The sequence below is a fragment of the Bactrocera oleae genome, chromosome 2 (assembly GCF_042242935.1).
Source record: "Bactrocera oleae isolate idBacOlea1 chromosome 2, idBacOlea1, whole genome shotgun sequence".
Taxonomy (NCBI): domain Eukaryota; kingdom Metazoa; phylum Arthropoda; class Insecta; order Diptera; family Tephritidae; genus Bactrocera; species Bactrocera oleae.
In genome coordinates this window covers 7,403,133-7,420,645 of record NC_091536.1, presented here as the reverse complement: position 1 = coordinate 7,420,645, position 17,513 = coordinate 7,403,133, and the positions used below count along the sequence as shown (strand labels likewise).

The 17,513-nt window shown below is 32.8% G+C and overlaps 1 protein-coding gene across 7 annotated transcripts in view; it reads right to left on the bottom strand.

Moving 5' to 3' along the window:
* osy (ABC transporter oskyddad) overlaps nt 1–17,513 on the bottom strand; it is a 124,576-nt gene that overhangs the window by 93,600 nt on the left and 13,463 nt on the right. For 5 of the 7 annotated variants that reach the window (XM_014230054.3, XM_014230055.3, XM_036373238.2 and 2 more), the window contains one exon: nt 14,520–14,565. The exons of the other annotated variants lie outside the window; for them this stretch is intronic. The gene's annotated coding sequence lies outside the window, so the exon portion shown is untranslated. The remainder of the gene's footprint in view (nt 1–14,519; nt 14,566–17,513) is intronic. 7 annotated transcript variants of the gene reach the window in all.

Below are 17,513 nucleotides of genomic sequence, written 5' to 3'. Positions count from 1 at the left end.
TTGCAATAACTCAGTTTTTAAGATATCGATCGGAAAATTTTCACACGGAAGCGCCGATATCGCACCACTATGGTATATAGTCGCCGTATAAACTAAACGATCGGAATTAAGTATGGCTAACTTTTTCATTTAAATTGATATATTGAAGAAATTTAGCATAGATTATTGTCCAAGGCAATAGTGTAATCTCTGAAGAAATTATTCAGATCGGATCAATAAAGTTGATACAAACAACTGAACCTCAAGTTAATGTTTTTTTTTCTTATTTTTAATATGCAACTATATATTTCTGCTAACAGAAACCACTAAAAATCAATCATCATGCATGCTACAGCTTTAAAGAATTGTTCTACCAAATTCCGTTCTATTTTAGCCGATTAAAATTCCTTTATTTGCCATTTTTGCCATAAAAACACCTCACTTTATTACTACAAATTGTCGCTCTACATTAATTCACACCTCTTCCGCTTTAATGAACCCATTCAGCCGCTAGCACCTGCCCAATTCATACACACCACAATGCTTGGTGGACGGAAGCCAACGGCCACTCGCCGCCACTTTTTCACCCACAGCCAATTTTTATACATCAAAATGCCGCCAAAACGCTAGATTGCTTTTTAGTTTGTTTAAACAGTTGTTATTGTCAAGCGTTGTCTAGTTGCTTTGCTTGCCAGCTTGCTGTCCCCATGTCAATTATGCAGGCGACTCTACTGGTAGCTGTTGTTGTTGTTAGAGTTTTGATAGATTTTTTTTGTATTGGTTTTTGGCTTGTTTTTATTAGTATTGCGACTTTTTTCGCCCGTCAGCAGATTTTCATTAATGCCAAAAGCTGCCGGGTGTGAGTGTGAATGTTTGAATGTGTGTGCATGTGGTATAAGTACAATGACGACCATATAAATGGAACTATGTTTTATTTCCGCATTAGCTAAATATTTATTCTTCTGTTTGCTTCTAAAAGTGGAAAAAATTTTGATGTCAACGTTTTTTGTTGTTTTTGTATTATAAATAAATACTAGGGTGGTAAAAAATAATAATTATTTTTATGACTTGAAATGTTCTAACTTCAACGGTTAAATCTTTTAAACGGTTAGGATTACAAAAAATCGTAACAGAGTTTTTAATAGAAGAGCCACTGTTCTAAAAAATCTGTGAAACGAGATATTTTTTTCAACTTTCTTAGAAGAATTCAAGCGCCTATTTTCAGAATACCAAGCGAAAAAAAGTCGTTCTTTTTACCCTCCCTAATATATGTGTGTGTACAATAAAAAATGTTTATAATCACTTATATGGAATCGGGACAGTTTTTTTTCGCACTTTCTAATTGAACTTTGAACTTTATTGAAATCTCGTATTTTTAAATTTCTTTGAATTTCTAAATTTTTCTAAAATTATAACAATTTTTTGTGTATTCGTGGAAAGAAAACTTTTTTATTTCTTCATATTTTTATGGCCAGAATAGGATGCCTTCAGTTTGTAACATCCAGCAGAAACGTCGGAAACCCCATAAAAGATATATATATATATATATACAAGTATATCGAAATGATCAGCGTGATGAGCTGAGTCGATTTAGCCGTGTCCGTCTGTCTGCCCGTTTATTTGTTGTATATACTCAACTAATCCTTTAGATTTTGAGATGTCGATCTAACATCTTGCACACGTCCTTTGCTCTCTAAGTAGCAGCTTAATTGTTGAAAAAAGATCATGTTCTCATATGCAAAACTTTTATCTTTGACGCGATATCTTTGCGAAATTGGGCATAGATATATTCTAAGGGAAATGCTAGAATATATAAATTCTTTTTTTATTTCGAACCACTAAAGTATATGGCTGCTATACAAACTGAACGATCAACATAAAATTCTTGTAAGAAAAACTTTTTGATTTGACGAGATATGTTCAAAGGATATGGTAGGGATTAATATTCAAGGCAATGGCACAATATCTGTAGAAATGTTTCAAATCGGACCAGTAGAGCATAGCCAATCGCAATCGAATTCTTGTAGGGCAACTTTTGTATTTTTGAAGGGTATTTTGGCTACGGCTTATTACTTTGGGTTTTGTATTTTTTTCATTATTTTTAATTTAATTTTTCTTTCTTCGTAGCTTATTTTCTAATTTGCAAAATATTAATAACAGACTTTTAATTTCTTCGAATTTTTTTTTCTAATTTTTTTAACCTTTTTCTAACGCAATTTATTTGCGCTTGACACATTTTGTTCACATTTTTATAAATATTCCTTTTTAAATTGCTTTTCATGTTCTTTTATACTCATATCCGTAAGCAAGACAGCCGAGGTAATAAAGAATGACGCACTCTGGTGATTTTGATTGGGTTGAAAAATGTTTCGCTCACATTTGTACTGGTGTAGATCTGTCAAAGCACCATTAAAGAAAAGGACCATCACCAAAACACTAAACAATTTAAATGCTAAAAACAACGCACAGCTGGGTATGGCGTAGTAGCACATAAACTCACACACACACACACACATATACAAAAATAAAATATCGAAATAAAGAAGGTTATGTTTTCATTTGTGTGAAAAGCATTTCAAGTGACCCGTAAGTGTTGGCTGAAATGCACATACCCACACGCACACATACTTGCAACAAAGCAATACAGCGCACAGCAGGCATTTTACTGCCGTAACCGTTATGCGTGCAGTTTTGTTTTTGTTTTTGCTTTTGTTAGCCTTTTCAAACTTTAGCTGAGATTGCGTGACTTTTGAAGTTTTTCTGTTCATTTAAATAGCAGCAGCAAGGACAACAATAACAACAACACTTGGAAAGAGTTGAATTGCTCGGGTGAGCAGTTTTGAAGTTGTGAATAGAGATTTATTTCTGTCAAACCTTTCAATCACATTTAAAGGACCTGTAGTAGGCTTTTACCCAACTATAAGCAAACATAGCAAATATACATACACACATACATATACATAAATAGTAGTCAGTGTTTCCCAAAACACTTAGCTATTCCCGAAAGTCTGCATAAAAGTTCTACCGCATATTAGACGCATACGCCGATAAGTATGTAATCAATTTCGGGTTTAAATTTCAGGTTAACGGTTTCCTTAAGCTAACGGTATAATAAGCCGGACATTTCGGCGCATATGCAAATTTATTAGATTTATTTAAGTTTAAGCTTAAGTCGTCATTAGTTAAATGCCTGCAAAGCAGCATGTATGTGTGCTCCTACAAAGAGAATTAGCGAGCTTTAAAGCTAAGCGGCTTCTTTTTAAACGCCAGATGGGCGACCGAGGGTTGTATATAAGTAGTTTTAGAACTTAGCTATTCTGTCGACAGCAGTTCGACATCGTTACAATACCGATCGAGCTACTAGAAGTATAATAACAGAAGATTTGAATACTAGCTTACAGTACTTACAGTAAGCTTTTTAATAAAATTTGATTTTGTTAAGCTTATAATTTACTTTCGAGTATACGTTAGTAGATATAATCAGAGAACTTAGAACTTCTTAGTTCTACTACTACTACTACTAAGAAGTTCTAAGTTCTCTGGTTAAATCCTATAAATTTTAAGTACACATTTGTGAGGAAAAATTTGAAACTTGTATCGACATTGGTTGCCTAAAATCGAAAATATCACAAAACCTACTCTCAACCTACAAGAGAGTCTATATCGCGAATGCAGTTAGTTTAAAGTTCCGTTAAAAGCAAAGAAAGTGCAATTTAACTGAAATAGTGGAGATTTAGTCGGTTAAATGTAATTTAACTTTATTCATTTTTGAGTGAAGTCGTAAATACCGAGACCGATTAATTCTGTATGGTGGGCAATATAAAGCTCTCGTCCTCAAGAAAGGTAAAAATACTTTCGGGTTAATAGTGATCGGGCTCAGCGTTTACTACTTCATTCCAAAGATTTCATGTTTGACAATATGCTTTGACTTTTGCAGAAATCAACAACGACTTAATTCTAATCGATCTAACAATCCTCAATGCATTTATAGTATATTGGAGTTCCGGAGTCTTGAATGTATCATCTATATTTTCTTTTGTGTTTTCTGAACTAACCAATTAATGTTTGTCCGTAATGCATATAAACCCCACTAGGACGAGAACCTGATGTATCGTAACATTGAGTAAGAAATTGCTAAGTCGACTTTCCATCATTTGTTGACTTCAATTCCGACCTCTGCTTAGGAAAAATTAGCTATTATACCTATGTCTTGAGTACTTCCAACAAGGAGCGAACAAGGAAACTGCCCTCAAAAATCTTGAAGATAATCCCAAAAAATCAATATCTTAAAAAGCTCATTAGTTCACAGTTCACTCTACATCACTTCATAAAATCGAAGTTCTCTATGTTTTCAGACATTCTTTTCTATTTTCGAACTAAAATTAACACAGGTTGAATAATCAGTCTGGAAACCCAATAACTAAACTTTCTAAAAAGCTGGAAAAGCACTGAGACGGAGTACAAGTATATGCAATTGAAAACTAAAGTTCCCACACGACGGACCAAAATAACGAAGTTTCATATTTCAGGTTATCTTTCACAAAGAAGCTTCGCATACAACTTACTCAGAGAAATCATTATATCGGCATGAAGTGTTTGTAAGGATAACTTTTTCATTTGAATTGATATCTTAAGGAAATTTGGCATGGATTATTGTCTAAGATAATAATCGAATCTCCGAAGAAATTGCTTAGATCAGATCCGTATAACTAGTATATATGTAGCTGCCATACGAACCGACCCGTCAAAATCAAGTTCTTTAAGGTATTTAAGGTGCAACCGAAGTTAACGCTCTTTCTTGTTTCGATAGGACGCTGGTAGTAAAGGAAGCTTTGCTGGTAGTACAGCATTATCAAAGTGAAGTTAAGTACATATATTTAAAATTCGTCAGGGTAATCTTTTCCGCAATCACAATGGTTGAAGTCAACCAAATACTCCACTAAAATGCTCCTATTTAGTAAAGTCCTTACGTTCCAGTCAGGATTTGTAAGAATTTATAGTTATGGTAAATGCACGAGTCTTTAGAATATCACTTGATTTTTAAATGCCTCACAAACAACTTCTTTATTATTTACCATGAATTGCCATTATTTTATAACTCAATAAAATTTAAATGAAAGGTATGTTTTAAATTTCGTAATGCAATTAGGGTGGTCCGATTTATGTGACTCAAATAAAGTTGTCTCAGTTTTTCAAATGGAACATATAAGTTTTTTATCGATGGCGCATAGCAAGCATTTAAATCAGTTTATATAATTTTTTAATAAAACACAGTTATTCGGTTCATGAAATAATACAAACTAACATACATATTTACATGTTTGACATATGTACTTATGTACAGATGCCGCTGGTATGCAGCGACAATTAATCAGAGCGCTGATTGCTTAACCGAATTCTTTGCTGACTTTTAACTCTTCATCATTATGTGCGTCACGTAGCACTTTTTAGCAAATTAAGCGGCTTTTTTCCTGGATGGCAATAAAAAAGTAACATTTTTATGTGCGCGCATACCATTTGCACACATACACAGATATAAATTTAATATAAACACATATGTAAGTGTGTATGTGGGTGTTTTAAATGCACAATAAAGGCAATAAAACGCAATTCAGAGACGAATTTGCAAGCACGATTGATGATTCATTCGTTAAAATGTATGTATGTATAGTTGTTTAAACATGTGTATATATGTGTGTGCATAGAAATCGGTTAATTGCATTTTATGCAATTGCATAGCAATTGATTGACAGCCTCATTTCATTGATAAAGAGTCGAGAGATAACGGTTTTTCACCTCACGAACTCGAAGTTATGACTAGAAGTAAAGATATTTCGTTTAAGAACGCTTCCAAAATTTTTTTTTTTAAGTTTTTCTGTAAGCCTCATATAACAGCTGCTATAAGCGACCAAAGTTTGGTTTTATGAAAAAAAATAAAAGTTGTTTATTTTAAAATATGAAAAATTTATTTCTATTTTTAGAAGTTTGATTTGCAATGAGGTAATACTTTTTTTCGGAGTTGGTCTCTTTGACAGCTTATGTATATTCATTTTAGTTTGCCATTTCATAGAGAACAGTTTTACCCGGAACAACGTTTGCAAATTGTGAAAATTTTTATTCAAAATAATGTTCCTGTTCTTCCGTCAATGCTTCTGTAGAGCAAAGTATCACAGAAGACGCGAATTAGTCGAACCGCCATCGTGCGCAACAATTGGAGCTGTGCCCATTTACTTGTACTTTATGTATGCGAAGAAATCAAGGTTTACAAACTCTAACTTGTGCAAGAATTGAACCCGAACAAGCATCAAGCGCGTCGCATGTTCGATAAATGGGCCCAAAACGATATGGCCACCGATTCCGATTTTCACAAGAAAACTTTCTTCAGCGATGAAGCTCACTTTTGGTTGAAAGGATACGTTAAGAAATAAAATTGTAGCATTTGGAGTAATGATATAATTCACAAGCCATTGTTGAAACGCCGTTACATCCTCAAAAAGTCAGTGTTTGCTGTGCTCTATGGGCAGAGGGAATCATTGGACGATATTTCTTCAAAAATGAAGTCGGCCAAATTAATGGCTTTTTCGTGTATGAACTGGACGATGCTGATGTGGACGACCTTTGTTTCCAAGTTCGTCGCATTATTACTGACATGTGGCTCCAATTGCTGCAAAAATTGGTCGAAAATTGGGCTTCTCGGCTAGAATTTATTCGAGCCAGCCACAGCGGTCACTTGCTTGAAATCATTTTTGAAACACTCTTATATTTATAATAAAGCTGAATTCTTGGCCATAACATAAAATTGTATGCATTTAATTTCTTCTTGAAAATCACATGTCTAAAATGAACACCCTTGATTTACTTAATATTTATATATACATATTAATATATTATATATGCCAACTAGAGTCCATGAATTCTTCCCACATCTATTATTTCAAAATTAAGACCGTTGAACTATTGTCATTAATGGGCGAACTATATCTTTTCATGTGTAAATCAAAGATCTAGTATAAAAGAGTTAGTAAATAAGAGTTTTAGGCAAAATCTGACCTTTAACCCACACATATACAACAATTTTTATTCGCCATTGTCCAAAAATTTCTTCCGTAGAATATTCGTTTTTGTTTGTTATTGTCAAAAAATTCTCCATGAGAATAGCGAAAGAGCACACGTAAGCACAAATAAAAAAGAAACATTTACGAAAAGCAGTAACAACAAAGCAAAAATTAATTGAAATATTTTCAATGGACTAACAACGATCTCCGCAAACACTCCTTGCCTTCCGTTTATACATACATACATACTTGTGTATCGCTATGTTAGCTGCGGGTCCACAGCATTGTTGTATAAATACCTATTACATGAACAATTATATTATATAAACGTTTGTTGTATAAACTGCATATGTAAAATAAAAAAAAAAAACAATCATATGTGCTTGTTTGTTAGTTTGTGTGTGTGTGTGTGTGTGAGGGCATTTTATGCACATCGATTGTATCGATGCCAAAAACATAGAAAATAAATCTTTGCGCGCGTAATTAAGTGAACTGTAGCGAACTGCAACGACTTAATAGCAGTTTATGCTACATATAATGGACCCGTGTCCTGCAAAATAGCCATTTTAAGTCATGTTTTGGTTGCCAGCGGCGATTATATTGAGCAAAAAGCGAGAGGCAGAGTGAGTGTAGTGTGTATGTGCCTTTGGGTTGGTGGTGTCAACGGCAGCAGGAAATTCAATTAAATGACAAAATGTAGTAAACAAAAAATGAAAGCTAACAATGTTATTGGAATTCTCGACTTGTTATTGTTTTTTTTTTGTCTGCATTTTTTACATTGCTTGTTATAGAGGAATTCGTAGTTTTATTGAATTTTTTCGACTTCATTAAATTGCTGCATGCTTATGTATCGTAACATTGAGTAAGATAATAATTATTGATATTCGAATTTGTAAGTAATCAATATAATTATTATCTTTAATATTTGTACTTAGTTAGTTGTTTTTATTGAAATTCTTTTTACCTTTGTTTATTACATATAAAACCACTCAATATGCTGCTTACGTTGTAATGTTGAATTAATTTTAACAAGTTACGGCTCACCCAAGTGTGAATTTTCGAAAAACTTATTTTTTTTGTTTTTAAAATATTTCAATAGCCTATACTCTTAAATTTTAAATAGATTTTTCTAACACCCAAAAGGAAACGTCAGAGAAATATACGAGCAAATGATCAGCGTGGCGAGCTGAGCCAATTTAGTAAGGTCCATCTGTCTGTTTATACGCAGACTAGACCCTCATTCTATGACATATCAAAAAGCAGCATAAGAAAAACTTTTTCATTTGACGAGTTATCTTCATGAAATTTGGCATATGATATTTTCCAAGACAAAAGTGCAATATCCGATGAATCGGTTTACTATAGCATATAGCTGTCATATTTTTGGTTCACAAAAAACTTTCACGAAATTTGTTTATTTACATATAGTATATAGTTTTATTTATTTATTTTGTTCGAATATCACCTTTTTAGTAGTTCTGGAAGTACAAATTCACAAATAACTTATATTCGGCAACCATTTTTTTATATAATTTTCTCTAGTGGCAACTCTGTAAAACAATTTGCCTAAATTGAAAAGTTATTTAATTGTTTTGTTGGAATATAATCATTTTAATATTCAGGAACACTGACTTCTGCGATTGATGGCAACTCTGTACCACAAAATGTTGTAGTTTGCGATATTTTCTTGCTTTGTTCGAATATTGCATTCTAAGCTTCTCAGGAATAATTCCTTTTTAACGCCTAATATTTTCTAAGCATATTGAATACTTTTAGATTTACTTTTTCGACTGTTGGCAACTCTGTACTACAATATGTCGAATTTTTCGGAATTTTTCTTGCTTTGTTCGAATACAGTTCCCTTAGCTTAGCAGATATAACAATTACAAGTAATTTTTATAATATAATCTTGCAAAAAAAAGTTACAACAGGAACGAATCGAAAAAAATTTATGCATTTTCTTTTATATATAAAACTCCGCTGAAAAAATTTTGCAAAGTAATTGAACTTTGGCCTGGAAAATTGTTTTCTTCTCAGAAGAAATCAGTTTAGAGATGCATTTCGAAAGTTTCTTCGCAAAAACTACAACAGTTTTCAATTATTTTCTAATAACTTTCATTCCCAGAAAGTTTCTATTTAACAGCAGCAAGTTCTCGGTATACACCCTGCGGCGGCTAAGGAAACGCCAACTCCGAGTGAATGAAAAAAAAAAATGCGAAAGTTTGTCATTGTTTGGTAAACATTATGAATTGATACAACTACAAAAAGAAGGTAGAAGAAATAACATAAGAATAAACAAAACACTCCTGTCAAATCGCATATATGTATGCACACATGCGCAAAGAGCTAACACACAAATGCACGCACACATATAAATTTTAATACAAAGAATTCACACGCTTCGTTGGTGACATTTTACTTACTTAGTCGCTTGTAGCACCTTGACTTGGGCCCGGCGCGAACGCATACATATATGTATATGTTATGAGGTTTATGGCACATCGCTGTATGCGACGTGCTGTAAATTTCATACATTTTACTCACACACACACACATGCACACACCAATGCGCCGAGTCATGCCAAGTTGCACACGACGCTTGCACACATGCATACATTTTGTACAATTGTGAAGTCTTACAAATAGTTAGAACAATATGACACAATAAGATATCTGCCAGGCATCATCCACTCGTCACATTCAACACCTTTACAACGGATCGCATGATAAAGCAAATAGACTAAACATATTTTCTTCTAATATTCAATGCAAACATACAACCGATATATGGGCATGACCCTGTAGGAAGTGGCAAGCGTTAAAAATTGGATCTAATTGGACAATCGGATTTTCGCAGTAAAATATGAGTCTACAATTTTCAAACTATGATTCGAGCTAGAAATCACTGACCGCATACAAATAACAAGAAGCGTTCATTTCTTCGATTTTTTAATTTTTAATTATGTTTTAGCGCTGAGATTTGATGAGAGACGTGGACTATTATCTATGGACTAAGTAGCAAAATATTGCAATAGGTTTTCGTCGCATAGTTTCCCAGTTTTCTAGGCCGGAATTCAATTCTGGTTGTCTAGGCAATAAATTAACACGGTCCATCAAATCTACTTATTAAGGCAACCAAATGGCGATTAGGATTCATTAAAAGAGATATTTCCGAGATAGATATTGATAATAAATGACCATATAATAAATGTTAAAAATGTTGAGAACGTTTATTGTATTTAATGGCGCGACTTTCCGCGTGTTCGCTTAAGAAAATACAGGATGCAAGTGAAGCAAAAGAAAAAGCAAGTACATAGTTTGTTTTGGAAGTATGCATAGTGGACTCTGCCCAGTTGAAGTTGATAATTGTTTATATAATACTATCATCACGGCTTCTAAAACCTGTAGCGCTCTCTCTCTATATGTCGGTTGATATATCAGAAAAGCCAAAACCACCAATAAAAGAAGGAGTTCGGTAAAGATATATTCTTTGTAATAACACAGTTATGATCAGATCAGTTGAAGTAGATTTTTGACATATCAGAAATCAGTACTATGTTCCTAATTAATAAGGGTAGCAGATATTAACTAGATCTATAGGAAAGATTTGTTTGTTTCTTTGAATTGAATAATCTCCGAGACTACTTGATGGATTTGAAAACATCTATCATTGTTGGGAAGCTACACTCTCTCCGTTGAACATAAGCTATATTAAATTACTTGTAAGGTTAATGATCCTTACTAAAACGCCAATAATGTAACACAAAATGTAAAAAATTATTTTAAAACAATTTCTTGCAAAGAGAGTATAATAGAACAAAATAATGCACTAAATACGACTTTGCAGAATAAACTACAATTATCTACAAAAAATGTCGCGACAGCATATGTCACAATAAGTGTTTATTACTTAGAAAATAATAATTAAGATGCCACCTCTGTAAAAGCTTTTTATTTGTACCTTAGTAATAATGCTTGTCAAAATTTTTTAAATTATTCGATTCGGGGATTCCACTCGAAAGATATCATGATTTTAAAAACGTTTTAAGTAAGTTATATGAGGACCTCTTCCCCCAAGTGAAACGGCAAATGGAATGATCTGCTAGTATTAAATATTTAGGATATATATTTTTGAGCAGTGTTGTACACTTTATTACTGACGGAAATCTTCTCACGAACCATTGAAGTTATAACGAAGACCATAATGGAGAATGTCAACATTTTATCATTATCTTCTACAATTCTGAAGAATACGCATATGTAAATTTAAATATAAAAATAAAAAATCATAAGTCACTTTGTATATAGGTATAGTTATGAGTCTACTAGAATAAATCAATCAGCTTAATTCGATTTATAGAATGAGGCATTTTTTTAAATAGTAGAAAAAGAACTTTAAAGACACTTCCTTCTGCACAAGCACAGGTTATAAAGTTAAGAGACAACGAAATGATAAAGCTTTCGTCTGGTAAGCATAATCGTCTTCTTATCCAGTCAAAGACTTTCACTTTTAGGCAACGGTATAATTTCCGAAGAAATTGTTTAGATCGGACCACTGTAGCATATAGTTGCCAAACATACTGACCGAGCAAAATAAATTTCTGTTATAGCCGGTGTAAGTTACAAGTTAATATTTTTTCTGTTTGACCATGCAATGTCACAGCTTTCCTACTGGGTGCGCTACGCCGGTCCCTGCTGCATGTGCGCTGATGATAACTTTATTTAAGCAGCACGCGGCGCAGTCAAGCATATGTAAAACGAAGTTTAAGTTTACTTTTACAATTACATAGAAGCAAGTATTAACATACATAAATATTTGCGTATATAGATATCTACATATATGTATATAATAAAGGGTAATCCATTTCGGGGTTTCACACTTCTTTAAAGAAACTATCGGTTATCATGCCGCGATAACAGTCCCCATTAACGTTTCTCACTGGCATCATTTTTGAAGAAATATGGACCCATGATTTCACCGGCCCACAAACCACACCAAATCGTTGTTTTTTCTGGATGAAATGGCAACTCTTGAATATCTTCAGGTGGCTCTTTGTCCCAACTGTGGCAAGTTTGCTTGTTTACATACCCATTGAGCCAGAAATGGGCCTCATCGCTGAACAAAAATTGGCTCGAAAACGTCGGATCTTTTTGGAACGGCTTCAGTTCTTGCACAAGCTGTATTTTATACGCTTTCAATTTAAGATCTCGACGTAAAGTTTGACAAGTCGTTCTATACGTCATTCCGAGTTGCTGCGAACGGCGCCAAATCGGTTCTTAACGATCTTCACCCTCAGCTTCGCCCGCTATATTTTCTTCACTGCATGCTGAACATGTTCTATTCGGTCGAATATTATCCAATAATGAGTGCTGGGTCTCAAGTTGGGTGATGGTGTTGCGAATAGTACGCTCAGTAGACCGATTAGGTTGACTATAAATTGAGCGAAACGCGCAAAACACATTCTTTACAGAACGTAAATTTTCGTAATAAAGTTGAATGATTTGTAAACGTTGTTCAGGCGTAAGTCTTTTCATGATGAAATGCCAAAGAATACTGAGCAAAAATATGATATGTGCATATTCTGTGCACTCTCTTTCATTTTATCAAGCCAAAACAACATTTGTGAGAGTTTCTCATACATATTCAGCTTTTGAAAAGTTACTCCATAATTATATAAATTGCGTAGTTTTCGTTTTTTTTTCGATTATTCAAATTAAATTATAGACCACAGCACCAAAGGTAATTGGTATGACGTTTACTGATACTTTAATCATCTATTTAAAGTGAGGTAAATATTTTTACTAAATCATACCACACATACCCACATGCAGTCTAGACTCTGTTTGTTTTCACCAGTAATTTCCGCGGTTTATTTTATAGCATTTGTAGTTATTACGCGATATTTTTTAAGTTAAGTTAAAGGTTGTGTAAAATGTTTTATGACATAGCTGGTGTTTGACTTTTGTGTTTGATTTTATGATGATATTTTATTTATTTACACGTCTACAAACGTAAGTGATGAAGGTTCTAAGTTCGAACGGAGCGCGACACTTTACAAAGTATTCTTTTTCATTTTTAGTACAAAAATAATAACAAATGAGTATATGAAAAGCAAATATGTTATATGGAATGCGGTCTGGTGTCGGAAATGACAACTAAGAATCTTGTAACCACGTTTTTTATATACAAAATACATAACTTTACCGCCGAAAAAGTTTGATTGATACTTGAAGACTTCGGTATAAGCTTTGAGAGTGATAAAAAACATAGGACTACTCATAATTTTTCCACTCAAGAGAAAACACACCATTCACGCACCATCTCATTGGCCAGATTTATACCCAGTTCCATATTTTTTCTCGATAATATCTCAAAAGCAATTTTCAGGAAATTTCTACTCCAGATGTGAAAATGACCAAGAAGCATCTCCAAGAACACCACTTCAGGTATTAAAAAACCTTGACCTTTTAGTTTATGTTTCAGGTATGTTAATAAAAAAAAGTCATTCGAGGGTACGTTGGATGACTCATCAAATCGATGTTTTAAATGCTCAAAAATGCAGTTGCTTCAGTCGACGTGTGAGAGCTCGCATTGTTGTGGTGAAGAGTGCTCCGTCTTGGGCGGTTGGTTTTTCTGATTTTTTAAAAGACAACTGGGAAACATATGGTTCTGCGTTGTTCTAGTGGTATTTTTGCGACATGTCCAGGTTTTCCAAATCAAAAAATAGGCTTACTTGTCACGATGTCATACTTGTAGCACTGCTGTCGTATTTTTTAACATTTCTCTCGAGCAATCGACACTAACGTTTTTTGAGCGATTGACAAATTGTGTGGGATCCAAAGTGAACAAATTTTTTACAGTCATATGTTCATGCAATATTGAATGTATGCTGGTCCCACTAAGGTCTATAGTTGTCTCAATTTCACGATAGGTCACATGACGATCTTGCAATATCCGGTTTCCGGAACAATAACTGATTTTGGACGAGGTTCACTAAATTCGTCGTGAAATGAGCTATGACTTCGACTGAAATTCACCATACCATTAATAAACACTGGTTCTTGATGCAACTTCATCGCCAAAAATTTAATTAAGTACATCGAGACCCTGTTGCTGAGTTAATTCACGTCGAAAGTTTTAAAAAATAGTCGACTTATTTCCATTTTTTACCGAGCTGAATATTTTAAGTTACTGTAAGCGTCACAAATAGCGCTTGTACGTCAAGACGTTCTGAGTATGTATAATATCAAAAATGTTAAACTTTACGATAAATTTGTGAGTTGCCAGATTGCAACACTAGCGTTGTCAAATATCGATATATTAATGGAACCTACGTATTTTTATTGAAACTCCATTTGGGCAAAGAATGAAATGTATTCAAAAACATTTACGATTTATAAAGTAAATTAATGGATTTAAATGAAATTTAAAAAAATGTAATATATATAAAAGTTGTCATTTAGTGTTATTTTATGTGGACATACCTTGTTAAAGTGATATAGGCCAATTTTTAAAAATCAATGGAATATTCTGAAAAATTAAAAAATGGAAATTTACGTAAGAGGTTTTATGAAAGCAAAAAAAATAGCATTAATTGCCATATAATATACCATAAATTTCGAAGAAACCCTGAAGTTGGCCTTATACCGTATAGCGGTCAATATGGAAGATATTTTCTATTTTTTTTTACCGATAAATTTATGTAAGCTTAAAACACATTTAAACAAATTCAAAATGAATAAATTCACTAAAATTTACAGGCAATTGCGTGGAAACATACACTCATTCACATCCACCTTTTCACACTGTTTTCCGTTTGACTATCAAATAATCGTACGCAATATAATTTTCCATAATTAGCCAATTAATTAAAAGCATTTAAGTTTTAATTTTAGGCAATTTGCTGGCTTTACGCTTCGTAATTGCTGTGTTTACAATACAAACTTTTGATTAATATTTAAAATTTTATCATTTATATTATTAGGTATGAATCCGCGTATAATGAGTCCAATAGCCAGCACAAATAAAATTATTAATAATGAAATTTATGGATTTTATAGCAACTATTTAAATATATATAAATAATATAGTATATTAAAAATGCTTGAAACAAAATATATGTATTTACAATGTGCAATAAAAGGAAATTGTTGACTTATGTTGGACAATAATCTATACTAAATTTCGTAAAGATATACTGTCAAATAAAAGCGAATTGCCATACAAAAACTTGATTTTGATCGTTCAGTTTATATGGCAGCTATATGCTTTAATGGTCCGATATCAACAATCAGTCAATTTAAGCTTGACTTTAACATTTTGATATATACTTTTTTATTATTGATAAATTCTTTTGGAGGGGTAACAAAAGATGAACAACACCACTCAGAATTCGATCCGAATCAGAATTCGATCCAACCAAGGACGAAAAGTGTGCTTAGTTCCACTGTTTTGGTTAAAAAAAAGTTTACTTCCCATATACAATAGTTAGTTTTTGAGTTCTCAGCCATCGCTTAGACACTGTAGCAGTTTACGGTATTGCAAAAGTCTTCATACTTTTAAGGTAAGAACGGAATTAGTCGAGGCCTTCATAAACGCGAAAGACACAACTTTCTGTTTGGACACATGTGGTATGGCTATCAGTATTAACATTAAAGCTGATCTCATATAAATGCTTCTTACTTATGAATGAAACCTCTTTTAAGTCTCAATCGTAAGCCAACTTATTCCGATGCAAAAAATTATCACACGGGTAAGCCTGCTGAAGATTTTTCTTCTTCTATACTCTTTCTTTTGCTCGCTTATAAACCAGGTATGCAAATCTCAAAACTAACGACATTTACAGCAGTGTGGCATAAATGTGGTTGCTGATAAATAAATATTTTGTCTTGTTTTAATCAATTTTTAATTGAAGTAATTAAGTTTTGTGTACATTTTCTGATTAGAAAGGTTTGACAATTCTTTTTTAAATTACTGTTAATTACTGTTGCATAATTTTCATAGCCTTAAGGTGCTTTTATAAAATTAATTAAGCTTGTTTAATTAAAAACTTACTCTACTACTAACATGGGAGTGCATGGAGTGGTTTATGTATGCATGTACACATTAAGGTGGTCACTAAATGTACAAAAATAATATTTGTATAAGAATTTTATTTATTCCTTAAATTAGCGGCTGTATATATGTCCTACGAGATAACAAATGCCATATTTTAGTCAGAGATCTACTAGTTTTCAACTAGTTAAAAAAAAGTGGTTCAGTTTGAGTTTTTAGGCACGTTTCTAATATGAAATTTTTTCGCGATCTCTCATATTTAGTGGAAAAATGCCGATTCGCGGATATAAATAAACTCACTTTGTAGCTATTTTTGTAAAAAATTAGTATTTATAGATCGGCTTCTTTTCTAGAAAAAAAAAATAATTTTTGATCAGGTGATATTTTTATATTCTCGCGGCATATGGGGATTTTGTTTATTTTTACTGTCGATGTTAAGTATATATTAGAGGACTATTCAGCAAAAATACAAGCTATGGCTTTTTAATTAAAAGCAGACAGCCGTAAAGTTAAATAAATGAACAATTGGTTGCATGATATATATGTGATATATGTTAGTTGTACGATTTTCTTCATTTTTACTGTCATTGTTAAGTATATGTGAGAAAACAACCTTTTAATTAAAGGCAGGCAACCGGAAAATAAAATTACTGAATAATCTGTTGTATGGGAGTTATATGATATAGTTGTCCGATCTGACTGATTTCGGTAAATGATCAATAGAATATTAAAATGCGCTTATATAGTAAAATTCATTCGGATATCTTAAAAACTGAGCAAGCAATTTTTATAATCCCGAAAAAATAACTTCACTTAAAAAATCCCTGTAAATCCAAACACTCTAATGTACATAAATAATTTTCATATAAAACTCGCCAATCGGTTAGACTTTGCACTAATTAATATTTACCCTTACACACACCACACACAGACCCGCACTCATGTGCACACGTTATTAAGCATTTATTTGTACATTTAATTGATAGGTGAATAACAAAGTTGAATTGATTTCTACAATAATGACGCATGGTGGCAAACGAGTTTATTTATGTTTGTTTTTTCTATATTTTTTTAATTTGTTATTATTCTAAACTTTTTGTTATTGCAAGCGCTACATTGTTAAATTAAGTGCAATAATGCCGCTGGTTATTGGTATAATTGCCTATAAAACTTGGTGCTCTTTAATAGCATGCAATTAAATATGGAATTACGGAACTGCAGAATACAGGGTGTAACAACAAGAGGAGCGAAGTACGAAGTTCATCTCCGCATACATGCATATTTAGATGCCTGACATAGGTTTTCAAGGTAGATAGGTAGGTAGGGTTTATTATTAAGAGCATTACATAAGCATATGCTTTTGTTGTTTTTATTATAAATGCCCACTAACAACCCGTTTGTGGCGATAAAAGTTAGTACAATAC